Source organism: Schistocerca cancellata, chromosome 1, assembly GCF_023864275.1.
Source record: "Schistocerca cancellata isolate TAMUIC-IGC-003103 chromosome 1, iqSchCanc2.1, whole genome shotgun sequence".
NCBI classification, from domain to species: Eukaryota; Metazoa; Arthropoda; class Insecta; order Orthoptera; family Acrididae; genus Schistocerca; species Schistocerca cancellata.
The window spans coordinates 861959924-861972720 of record NC_064626.1 but is presented as its reverse complement, the minus strand read 5'-3'; the positions used below and the strand labels follow the sequence as shown (position 1 = coordinate 861972720).

The 12797-nt window shown below is 42.8% G+C and overlaps 1 long non-coding RNA gene across 1 annotated transcript in view; it reads left to right on the top strand.

Moving 5' to 3' along the window:
- The window catches only part of LOC126162483 (uncharacterized), a 31032-nt gene that overhangs the window by 16614 nt on the left and 1621 nt on the right, over positions 1-12797 (top strand). The window contains exon 5 of the long non-coding RNA XR_007535077.1: positions 1904-2107. This is a non-coding gene — a long non-coding RNA (uncharacterized LOC126162483). The remainder of the gene's footprint in view (positions 1-1903; positions 2108-12797) is intronic.

The following is a 12797-nucleotide window of genomic DNA, read 5'->3' as shown; positions in this document are numbered from 1 at the left end:
TGTAACTGGGTTTTCTCTTTTGATGCTGTCAATTGTCAGGATGAGCATTCTCAAGCATTCTGTCAGGGTGAAAATATTAAATAAATAAACTTTTCTCTCTTACAAAATGTGGGCAGGGTGGGTTCTTCCTTGGCTCGGGTATGAGGTCGAATGAAACATCATTTTTACATAAAATAACTTTTATTGAAAGTTTCGTACAACTGTTATCTTACTGGACGTTCTGGTTCGGAGAGCGGCAGCCGTGTCGTTTGCGTAGCCTTCTGCTGCGGCAGCGGCGGCGGCGGCGGCGGCGGCGTCTGATTACGCGTAGCGGTGTGTATCTCGTGTCGCCGTCTCGCCCAGCTGACCGGAGACGCGCAGCGCGAGGTGGCCTGTTTAATTATTGCGAGCGACGTCGTGCATCTGGTGGTGATACCTTGAATGTGGCGTCCCAGTGTTTCTCTTCTCTAAGCGGCCGCGTGTGTTGTGCGTCGTCCAGCAGAGCGGCGCGGCGGGGGAAGGCCAGTGTCCCGGACTCGAACCACGGACTCCCGCTTGCCAGTCTTCGGCTGTCAGGTCTTTATCCCAGCTCACAGGTGACTGCTGAAGTGAGGCCGTCTCCTTCCCGTCCTCACGAGTCACCCGGGTATGTAAAATCAGACTTCAAAATACCTTTTAACTTCTTCTTCTGGTACTGAGGCTGCTGCTTGCTATTCTATTACAGCGGCGGACTCGGTGCGTCTGTGCATGATGTAGTCTCTTCTTGCGTGACGATCTTTAGCACCGAAACTAACTTAAAACAACTGCTACGCTTCTTCTTCGTCTTCTTCGTCGCTCGTCTCCGTCTTCGTCTCCGTCTTCGCCTTCGTCTTCCTCTCGTCTTCATCTACATCTCTCGGGCCCACTGCGTCTCGCGTATTTATTCACTTCAGTTTACTGGAGGTGAACGACTTCACGGCCATTGCCTCTTCTGTCACGTTGAAAAGATTCTCGAAGATTCTTCTTAACGTCGGTCATTGGCTCTTGGAATGTAGGCGAGGGCCTTTGCTCACATACGACAACTGAGAAACACGTGAGCCGGTCATTGCCTCTTCTGTCACGTTGAAAAGCTTCTCGAAGAATCTTCTTAACGTCGGTCATTGGCTCTTGGGATGTAGGTGAGGGCCTTTTGCTCACATGCGACCACTGAGAAACACGTGAGCCGGTCGGGCGATGCCCTGACGGCTGAATCGACAGCGCCCGCTTATGTGGAACTTGCTGACTTCACGGTCATTGTCTCTGCTGTTCGGCCCGCTGTGAGCCAGTATGTAACTCTCCAAACTAAACCAAGTTTTCCATTTATATTCTAATTTCTAGTTCACTTTGATTTCACTAATTTATTTACTTAAGTACCACTCAACACTATGTAAAACTGATGCATTGCCAATCTGTGAACAGTGGAGAAATACCATCGTAATTGCCACTGGCTCTGATCTAGACTTTAGCCAATAAAAACTTATAAACACCCCTGTATGTTAGATAAGTTGAACAAATAATTGAGCAACAAATGATTTTCTATTAAAAACGTAACCTTTGCTCTGTATTCATGTATTCTCTTACTATTTTTGTCGGTATATGGAATATCCAATATTTTTAGGTTTATGTTTGTTCTCTTGACTGTTCTTACCTCAAGAGCCTTTGCTTCAAGAAATATTTTCATGGTGTTTATTTTGTGCTTTACCCCATGTGCTGTTGATAAACATGTCTTTTTGTATGTTGCTTTATTTCTTAGAAATGTTAGTCATATTTAACAACTGTACAATCCACACTTACAAAACTGCAGTTTTTGTATGAGCCCTTGCACCTTTTCAAGTACAGTTGAAATGTTTCAAGATTACTGTTACAAAGAGTAGAAAAAGAAAAACTTAAATTTTCATACTTTCAGTTCCATTGTTGTGGTGTCAATGGACCTGATGACTGGGCTAAAGCAAGTTTGAAGATACCTACCTCGTGCCGTGATGACCATGATGTTAATGAGCCATGTAAAGAATCAGTATATCAGAAAGGTTGCGTGGACTTGCTTGAAAAGTTCATCAGTCAGCATGCTGTAATTGTTTGTGGCGTTGGAGTAGGAATTGCTTTCATTCAGGTATATCTTGCATATTAAACTGTTTCCCATATAATTTGTAACAATTTTGCCATTGTACCAGTTAAAAAATTTAGTATTCCAATAGTGATATGACATTATTTGAATGCCACAAGAATCTTAATACATAAGTTGCATTTAGTGAGTAGATAATGATTTATTGTAATGTATCCCCAACCTTCTAGATCAGAATTAGACAGTAGATGGTCTTAATCTACTATTTTGGAATAAGAAACCAATGGGTGGTTGAAGATAAAGCATTTCTTGCAACCATTCATTTAATGTGTGATGCAGCAGGATGTACTGGCCAGAAAGCCAAACGAACGCAGAGAAAAGTCTAACGTGAGCTTGTCATCCTATCTGGTAAGTCTCCCCTGACCTGGGGTTCTGGGTGACTTCTCCAAACTCTACCCCTGTCCCTAAACCTCATCAGTCCTTTTCATTCACCATTCTTCCATTCTCTTAAAGTGGAAGCCACTGGCTCTGAAGGCTTGCAAACTTTAATACCTTTTACACGTGTGTTCTCCCACCAAGTGCTGAGTAGATTTTTTTATCCATTCACTTACATTATAATTCATCCAGAATAAATGAGACAAAATTTGTTTCACTTATCTCCATTCTAATTTTATTCATGAGCATGTTTGAAACAGAGCAAGTCATTTTGTATTAGATTTGACACTCCTGTAAACACCGAAGAATGCTCTAAATGATGATTCAGCTTTTCATCAGATTCTGTGAGAAGCTGTAAAAGTTGGGCATAATTGCCTTTATTCAGAGACCCATGTGACTCATCACGTGCTCTGCATGTTATCTCTTTCACTGACAAGCAACATATGACATAAGTGTTTCATTATGTCCCTGCTCTTTCACATGAGATTATCTTGTAAATTAAAAGCTGTTTTATGAGTATCCAACATGCAGTAAATTCTCATCTGCATAAACATAATTTTTTTTTTTTTCAATTGATTACGGAGAGCAAATGGTTTTGAGACTGGTGGTGTTTTCTAATAGCTTTGTAAATTTTAGCCGTGTCAACACTTTTCTAAAGGGATTTTTCATTTACGAATGGAACATGACATACAGCATTTGCATGTTGGGGAACCACTCGTTGCTGTTATACAGTTAGTATTGAATGTATAATTTCATTTTAGTTGTGATGCATATTTCTGGTGTAGGTACACCCCCCCCCCTCCCAATTCTTGTCTCTTGGAAACTGCAGGCAGCAGAGCTGTCAATCAGAATCCAACAAACTGCACATTCACACTGGCATTGCTCTGCTAGAGTTTCCATGCCTTCTGCGTGGTATGCTTACCTTCCCACCAACTAGAGAATACCTGCACAGTGTTTATTCCAAATTGTTAGAGCATTTTACGGCATTGAGATAACGTACAACTTTCTACTACAGAAGTAATTGTCATTCATCTTAACAAAAAGCACATTTTCCATATCACCAGAAAATAAAATAATTATCTTCTTATATCCTCACACCAAGACCGCATTCTGATCACTGTGGGACCTAGCAATGTGGAGAGTAGCATGTACCGATGCTCCATGGAAGTCACACGGCCATTTCTACAGCCCACCCAGATAACATTGGTCCACACGTGAATCCTAAAGCTGGGGTTTCACATGCAACAAAAATGATGCCACTTGGCCACCACTTGAATGGTGGCACCAAAGTTGCACGTGGAAATGCCCAGATTCCAGTGGAGCCACTCAGATTACTCATTTCTAGCTAAGCCACAAAAGTTAAAGATGGTTTAGGCACCACTTTCCTCCTCCCACTACTGATAAGTTAGAAGGGACTGCCATATTTGATTTTTTTTTTTCATATTTATACAGGTGTGTTATAAAAACGTGTACTTTCAGTGGTACGTAATATTAAGAATCTCTCAGAAACAAATTTGTTTGTGACTATACAAGCATTATTTCATTAAGTGAAGGATGGTTTGTGGTTTTACAGCAGCTCATTTTATTCTAAAAACAGTGAAAATAAATGCAATCCCGGCGGTACATTCAGATAATAAGAATCTAGTACTGGAAACTTCAGTGATCTTTAAACAATTGCCTAAGGGATTTGGGAAAGGAAGTAACAAGGTTTCTGTTGGCAGTAGTTTTTCATACTGAGTGTACCTGTTAATAAAGGAATTGACTATATTACAGTGTCTCTTAGTGCACTTGCACGGAGTGTAGCTCCAAAATTAGTTTCAGAATACATTTAATATTTTGGAATATTCAACTGATGTGGTGGGCAAGAGTGAAAATAATAGCATTTACATTAGTTTTTAGGGTGTCGTTAAGGGCATCCAACATATCACGTAAAAACTTTGAAATTGTAGTTTTGAGAATGTGGTATAGGCCTAAATATTGGAAAGACGTAGTCACCATATGTAAAATATTAAAGTGACACTTCTAGTTTTATTTGAGCTGGGACTGCATCTTTAATCAGAATATCAGATTTTTTAATAGAGCTTGAATCACACCTGTGCAGGTACTCGAAATTAGCTTTCATTATCCAAAAGTGTTTCATGTGTCTGTCTTCATTTATGAGTGCTACATCCATTACTTTGTTTGATGCTTCTGTATTTGTATGTTAATTCCACTTCCAAATCCAATATTTGTGTGTACTCTTCTTCTTGTTGGATTCTTGGGTCGCTTCTTACCTAATACCATAACCTGAATAACAACACAGATGTCCATCCGAATAATCCAAGCTGATGTCATATTGAAAATAGTACCATGACAATTTTGAAAGGAGCATGTGGAAACAGAACACAGCACTACTGCTGTATCAGCTGTCATGTTACATGCTACAGTCACTTTTGTTGCATGTGGAAAAATGGTTTAACGCAGTCAGTGCCAAGTTAACAGGTTTTGCTGAGAATCATGAGAAATCGGCATCACTAAATCAAAAATATTACATGAAATCATATTTGTCAACCCATGTAAGGAGCGCTTTTGACATTTGTTTCCATAAATATGACCATTGTTGACCACGTATGATGGTAAGGTGTGTTGTTAATGTGTCTGTTGAATACATGCCATTTTTCTGTAAGATACTGCTGGAGGTCAAGCTTGAACTACCATTTTAAGGAAACTAATGACCTTAACAAACAATAGAGCTGTAGCTGTTGTCCATTTCTTTGTGATATTGGCTTTGCTTTCAGTTGTTTATCGCTCATTGTTTTCTTATTTTTAGATAACGAAGAGTCTAGTCCTAGTCCATTATGGAGTTCAGACTATGGCTCTCACAGCACCAGAAGGATCGGTGATCTCTGACAAAAATCTAATTTCTGCTTTCCCGGAAGCATAAAACATTGGATGTAGGCCACCAGTTCTGCAAGCGAGAGGTTGAGATTATTCCCATGCACCACTCCTCGCCCAGTGGGTGGCCTCAGCTTTCATTCATTTATATTCATGGTTAACTGCCATGTTAGTGTCAACACTACACTCTGTTCTGATGTCTCTAATTCTTAATTATTCCCATTTTCTCTGACCCTTTCATTCTATTTTCCAATGAAACATCACAGTGCTAAAAGGTAACAAATTTAGTAGTTAGTTTCATGTTCCATGGATCATTTTGCACAATAAATCATAGTGATGTGGAACGAGTCATTGTACACTTACATTGCAAATTATATATATATATACATATATATATATATGATGTGACTTACCAAATGAAAGTGCTGGCAGGTCGACAGACACACAAACATACACACAAAATTCAAGCTTTCGCAACAAACTGTTGCCTCATCAGGAAAGAGGGAAGGAGAGGGAAAGACGAAAGGATGTGGGTTTTAAGGGAGAGGGTAAGGAGTCATTCCAGTCCCGGGAGTGGAAAGACTTACCTTATGGGGAAAAAAGGACGGGTATACACTCGTGCGCACACACACACACACACACACATATCCATCCACACATATACAGAAACAAGCAGACATATTTTTCCTTCATGGAATGTTTCCTTCTATTATATATATATATATATATATATATATATATATACACACACACACACACACACAGGGTGAGTCACCTAATGTTACCGCTGGATATATTTCGTAAACCACGTCAAATACTGATGAAATGATTCCACAGACTGAATGTGAGGAGAGGAGCTAGTGTAATTGTTTAATACAAACCATACAAAAATGCACGGAAGTATGTTTTTTAACACAAACCTACGTTTTTTTAAATGGGACCACGTTAGTTTTGTTAGCACATCTGAACATATAAACAAATACGTAATCAGAGCCGATTGTTGCATTGAAAAATGTTAATTACACCCGGAGGTATTGTAATCTAAAGTTGACGCTTGAAACATTGTCCTCACTTCATTGCAGGGGCCCAAACAGCTGCAACATACATCGCATTTCTACAGAATGATCTGCCAACGTTGCTCGAAAATGTCCCACTAGAAACGCGTCGATGTATGTGGTATCAGCATGATGGTGCACCTGCATATTCCACAATTAACACTAGGCTGACCCTTGACAGGATGTTCGATGGGCGTTTCATAGGATGTGGAGGACAGATAAATTGGCCAGCCCGTTCTCCTGATCTTACACCTCTGGACTTCTTTCTGTGGGGTACGTTAAAGAATGTGCACCGTGATGTGCCCACAACCCCAGAGGATATGAAACAACGTATTGTGGCAGCCTGCGGCAATATTACACCGGATGTGTTGCGGCGTGTACGACATTCATTACGCCAGAGATTGCAATTGTGTGCAGCAAATGATGGCCACCACATTGAACATCTATTGTCCTGACATGTCGGGACACACTCTATTCCACTCCGTAATTGAAAACGGAAACCACGTGTGTACGTGTACCTCACCCCTCATGGTAATGTACATGTGCGTCAGTGAAAAAGACCAATAAAAAGGTGTTAACATGTGGACGTAATGTGCTGTTCCAGTCTCTTCTGTACCTAAGGTCCATCACCGTTCCCTTTGGATCCCTACGTAATTCGGTGCTCTCCGATATGCACGATCGAACAGCGGAGAAGTGGTACTAAAGCGTCAACTTTAGGTTACAATATCTCCGGATGTAATTAACATTTTACAATGCAACAAACGGCACTGATTACGTATTTGTTTATATTTTCAGATGTGCTAACAAAACTAACGGGGTTCCATTTAAAAAAAAAAGTAGGTTTGTGTTAAAAAACATACTTAGTTGCATTTTTTAATGGTTTGTAGTAACCAATTACACTAGCCCCTCTCCTCACGTTCGGTGTATATATATATATATATATATATATATATAGGGGAAACATTCCACGTGGGAAAAATATATCTAAAAACACAGATGATGTGACTTACCAAACAAAAGTGCTGGCACATCGATAGACACACAAAATTAAAGCTTTCGCAACAAACGGTTGCCTCATCAGGAAAGAGGGAAGGAGAGGGAAAGACGAAAGGATTTGGGTTTTAAGGGAGATGGTAAGGAGTCATTCCAATCCCAGGAGCGGAAAGACTTACCTTAGGGGGAAAAAAGGACAGGTTACACTCGCGCACGCGCGCGCGCGCGCGCGCGCGCGCGCGCGCACACACACATATCCATCCGCATATACACAGACACAAGCAGACATTTGTAAAGGCAAAGAGTTTGGGCAGAGATGTCAGTCGAGGCGGAAGTACAGAGGCAAAGATGATGTTGAAAGACAGGTGAGGTATGAGCAGCGGCAAATTGAAATTAGAAGTTAGCAGAGATTGAGGCCTGGCGGATAGCGAGAAGAGAGGATATGCTGAAGGGCAAGTTCCCATCTCCGGAGTTCTGACAGGTTGGTGTTAGTGGGAAGTATCCAGATAACCCGGACGGTGTAACACTGTGCCAAGATGTGCTGGCCGTGCACCAAGGCATGTTTAGCCACAGGGTGATCCTCATTACCAACAAACACTGTCTGCCTGTGTCCATTCATGTGAATGGACAGTTTGTTGCTGGTCATTCCCACATAGAAGGCTTCACAGTGTAGGCAGGCCAGTTGGTAAATCACGTGGATGCTTTCACACGTGGCTCTGCCTTTGATCGTGTACACCTTCCGGGTTACAGGACTGGAGTGGTGGTGGTGGGAGGGTGCATGGGACAGGTTTTACACCGGGGGCGGTTACAAGGGTAGGAGCCAGAGGGTAGGGAAGGTGGTTTGGGGATTTCATAGGGATGAACTAAGAGGTTACGAAGGTTAGGTGGACGGTGGAAAGACACTCTAGGTGGAGTGGGGAGGATTTCATGAAGGATGGATCTCATTTCAGGGCAGGATTTGAGGGAGTCGTATCCCTGCTGGAGAGCCACATTCAGAATCTGATCCAGTCCCGGAAAGTATCCTGTCACAAGTGGGGCACTTTTGGGGTTCTTCTGAGGAAGGTTCCGGGTTCGTGGAGATGAGGAAGTGGCTCTGGTTATTTGCTTCTGTACCAGGTCGGGAGGGTAGTTACGGGATGCAAAAGCTGTTGTCAGGTTGTTGGTGTAATGGTTCAAGGATTCCGGACTGGAGCAGATTCGTTTGCCACGAAGACCTAGGCTGTAGGGATGGGACCGTTTGATGTGGAATGGGTGGCAGCTGTCATAATGGAGGTACTGTTGCTTGTTGGTGGGTTTGATGTGGACAGACGTGTGAAACTGGCCATTGGACAGGTGGAGGTCAACGTCAAGGAAAGTGGCATGGGATTTAGAGTAGGACCAGGTGAATCTGATGGAACCAAAGGAGTTGAGGTTGGAGAGGAAATTCTGGAGTTCTTCTTCACTGTGAGTCCAGATCATGAAAATTTCATCAATAAATCTGTACCAAACTTTGGGTTGGCAGGCCTGGGTAACCAAGAAGGCTTCCTCTAAGCGACCCATGAATAGGTTGGCATACGAGGGGGCCATCCTGGTACCCATGGCTGTTCCCTTTAATTGTTGGTATGTCTGGCCTTCGAAAGTGAAGAAGTTGTGGGTCAGGATGAAGCTGGCTAAGGTAATGAGGAAAGAGGTTTTAGGTAGGGTGGCAGGTGATCGGCGTGAAAGGAAGTGCTCCATCGCAGCGAGGCCCTGGGCATGCGGAATATTTGTGTACAAGGAAGTGGCATCAATGGTTACAAGAATGGTTTCTGGGGGTAACAGACAGGGTAGGGATTCCAGGTGTTCGAGAAAGTGGTTGGTGTCTTTGATGAAGGATGGAAGACTGCATGTAATGGGTTGAAGGTGTTTATCTACGTAGGCAGAGATGCGTTCTGTGGGGGCTTGGTAACCAGCTACAATGGGACGGCCGGGATGATTGGGTTTGTGAATTTTAGGAAGAAGGTAGAAGGTAGGGGTGCAGGGTGTTGGTGGGGTCAAGAGGTTGATAGTCAGGTGAAAGGTTTTGTATGGGGCCTAAGGTTCTGAGGATTCCTTGAAGCTCCACCAGATTCACCTGGTCCTACTCTAAATCCCATGCCACTTTCCTTGACGTTGACCTCCACCTGTCCAATGGCCAGCTTCACACGTCCGTCCACATCAAAACCACCAACAAGCAACAGTACCTCCATTATGACAGCTGCCACCCATTCCACATCAAACGGTCCCTTCCCTACAGCCTAGGTCTTCGTGGCAAACGAATCTGCTCCAATCCGGAATCCTTGAACCATTACACCAACAACCTGACAACAGCTTTTGCATCCCGTAACTACCCTCCCGACCTGGTACAGAAGCAAATAACCAGAGCCACTTCCTCATCTCCTCAAACCCGGAACCTTCCACAGAAGAACCCCAAAAGTGCCCCACTTGTGACAGGATACTTTCCAGGACTGGATCAGATTCTGAATGTGGCTCTCCAGCAGGGATACGACTTCCTCAAATCCTGCCCTGAAATGAGATCCATCCTTCATGAAATCCTCCCCACTCCACCAAGAATGTCTTTCCGCCGTCCACCTAACCTTCGTAACCTCTTAGTTCATCCCTATGAAATCCCCAAACCACCTTCCCTACCCTCTGGCTCCTACCCTTGTAACCGCCTCCAGTGTAAAACCTGTCCCATGCACCCTCCCACCACCACCTACTCCAGTCCTGTAACCCGGAAGGTGTACACGATCAAAGGCAGAGCCACGTGTGAAAGCACCCACGTGATTTACCAACTGACCTGCCTACACTGTGAAGCCTTCTATGTGGGAATGACCAGCAACAAACTGTCCATTCGCATGAATGGACACAGGCAGACAGTGTTTGTTGCTAATGAGGATCACCTTGTGGCTAAACATGCCTTGCTGCACGGCCAGCACATCATGGCACAGTGTTACACCGTCCGGGTTATCTGGATACTTCCCACTAACACCAACCTGTCAGAACTCCGGAGATGGGAACTTGCCCTTCAGCATATCCTCTCTTCTCGCTATCCGCCAGGCCGCAATCTCCTCTAATTTCTAATTTCAATTTGCCGCCGCTCATACCTCACCTGTCTTTCAACATCATCTTTGCCTCTGTACTTCCGCCTCGACTGACATCTCTGCCCAAACTCTTTGCCTTTACAAATGTCTGCTTGTGTCTGTGTATATGCGGATGGATATGTGTGTGTGTGCGAGTGTATACCTGTCGTTTTTTCCCCCTAAGGTAAGTCTTTCCGCTCCCGGGATTGGAATGACTCCTTACCCTCTCCCTTAAAACCCAAATCCTTTCGTTTTCCCTCTCCTTTCCTCTTTCCTGATGAGGCAACCGTTGGTTGCAAAAGCTTGGATTTTGTGTGTATGTTTGTGTTTGTTTGTGTGTCTATCGACCTGCCAGCGCTTTTGTTTGATAAGTCTCATCATCTTTCTTTTTAGATATAATGTGAGTTAGTGATTCCTACCCATCACCTTTGACACATTACAGTAACAGAAATTCTTCTATGGAATAGGAGTAGTTGTTGAGGAGAAATGCTCTGTTCATTTTCAAATTTTATTTTACTGTTTGTCAGATATTTGTCACTGGGTAACTGACCAGAAATTTTGTTGCAGCATTGTGCATCCCTTTTGTGCTAAAAACAACCTTAATGTGGAGTAATGAGTGTCATTTTTCCTTCTGATACTGTAATTACGCACATCATTGTTCCTTCTTAACTGTTGTGGATTATTTACAACAAACTTCGTAAGGGAATAAATATACTGTGAAGCAGTCATATTGCCCTATTCCTTAAACAGATGGCTACATGATGGTCGTGGGTGAGCACGAAATATTATTCTTACAGCACATTTTCGAGCAACGAAGACTTTCTTTCTTAAATATGAGTTACCCCAGAACATTACTGATTGAAAGTATGCAAAATGTGTCAACTTACTGATTTCTCTCTCCCCAAGATTTGCAATGATTATAAGTGCGAATGTGGCTGAACTAACATTGTTTTAGGAGCTCCAAAATGTGCTTTTTCCAATTTAAATTCTCATATGTACACTTAGGAATCTTGAAGTTTCCACCCTATTTATTTCCCTGTGTTAATACTCACAGGGAATGGGCAAAATAATATGAACAGTGGTAGTAATGGGTGGTTGTTTGATGGTCAGCAACTCGGGCAAGGCATGTGTTGCACTGGACTGGGTGTGTTCAGTATGGACTAGGCATCAGTGCAGTTTGTTTACAAGTAGTACACACTTCGTGTCTGCATTCAGAGGCTGAGGGCTGAGGTCTGAGGTCAACGTGCAGACCTAACAGAGTTCCAAAGAGGGCAGATTGTGGGGGCCCAATTAGCTAAAGCATCAGTAAACAGGACAGCCAACTTACTGAATGTTTAAAGAGCAACTGTTTCAACAATCATGACAGCCTACGCAAAAGATGGAAAGACATCATCGTGTAAACATATTAGTGAGTGCAAATCAAAACTAAATGACAGAGATCGTCGAATGCTAACACGAATTGTGTCAGAAAAACACACAACTAAGGCAGCTAAAGTGGCTGCAGAGGTCAATAGCCATCTTCGAGACTCTGTATCTACTGACACTGTCTGCTGAGAAATCCATAAAGCGAATATTCATGGATGAACTGCTATACCAAAACCATTAGTGATGAAAACCAATGCAAAGAAGCTTAAAACATGGTGTCAGGAGCATAACTCCTGGATGGTCTGATGAGTCAACGATTTCGTTATTTCCAACATCGGGTTGGGTTTACATCTGGAGAATGCCAAAAGAAACCTACAATCCTGATTGCTTGATTCCAATGTTTAATCATGGAGGTGGAAGTGTGATGGTGTGAGCAGTCATATTATGGTATTCTGTTGGTTCCATCATTGCTCTCAAAGGCTGTGTTACAGCCTGATTATGTGGACATTTTAGGTGATCAGGTGCACCCCACGATTCGAATGTTGTTACCCAACAATGACACTATATTTCAGGATGATAATGCACCCATTCACACAGTCAGGATAGTAAAATCATAGTATGAGGAGCATGCAACTGAACTGCAGCGCCTTCTTTGACTAGCACAGTCCCTGGACTTCATTATCGAATCCTTGTCAGCAGTATCAGAGTGCAGACTCTGAAGCAGATTTCTGCCCCCTCGTCATTACAGAAGTTAGAAGAGGTTCTGATCGAAGAGTGGGGAGACTATACAATCATTATATGCCAGTATTCCAAGAAGAATTGCTGCTGTATTATGGGGAAATGGGGATCCAGCCCCTTATTAATAAACCATTCCCAAGTACAGGTTTTCACGTTATTTTGCCTATCCCCTGTATCATTGGTGTAGTACCCCTAGAT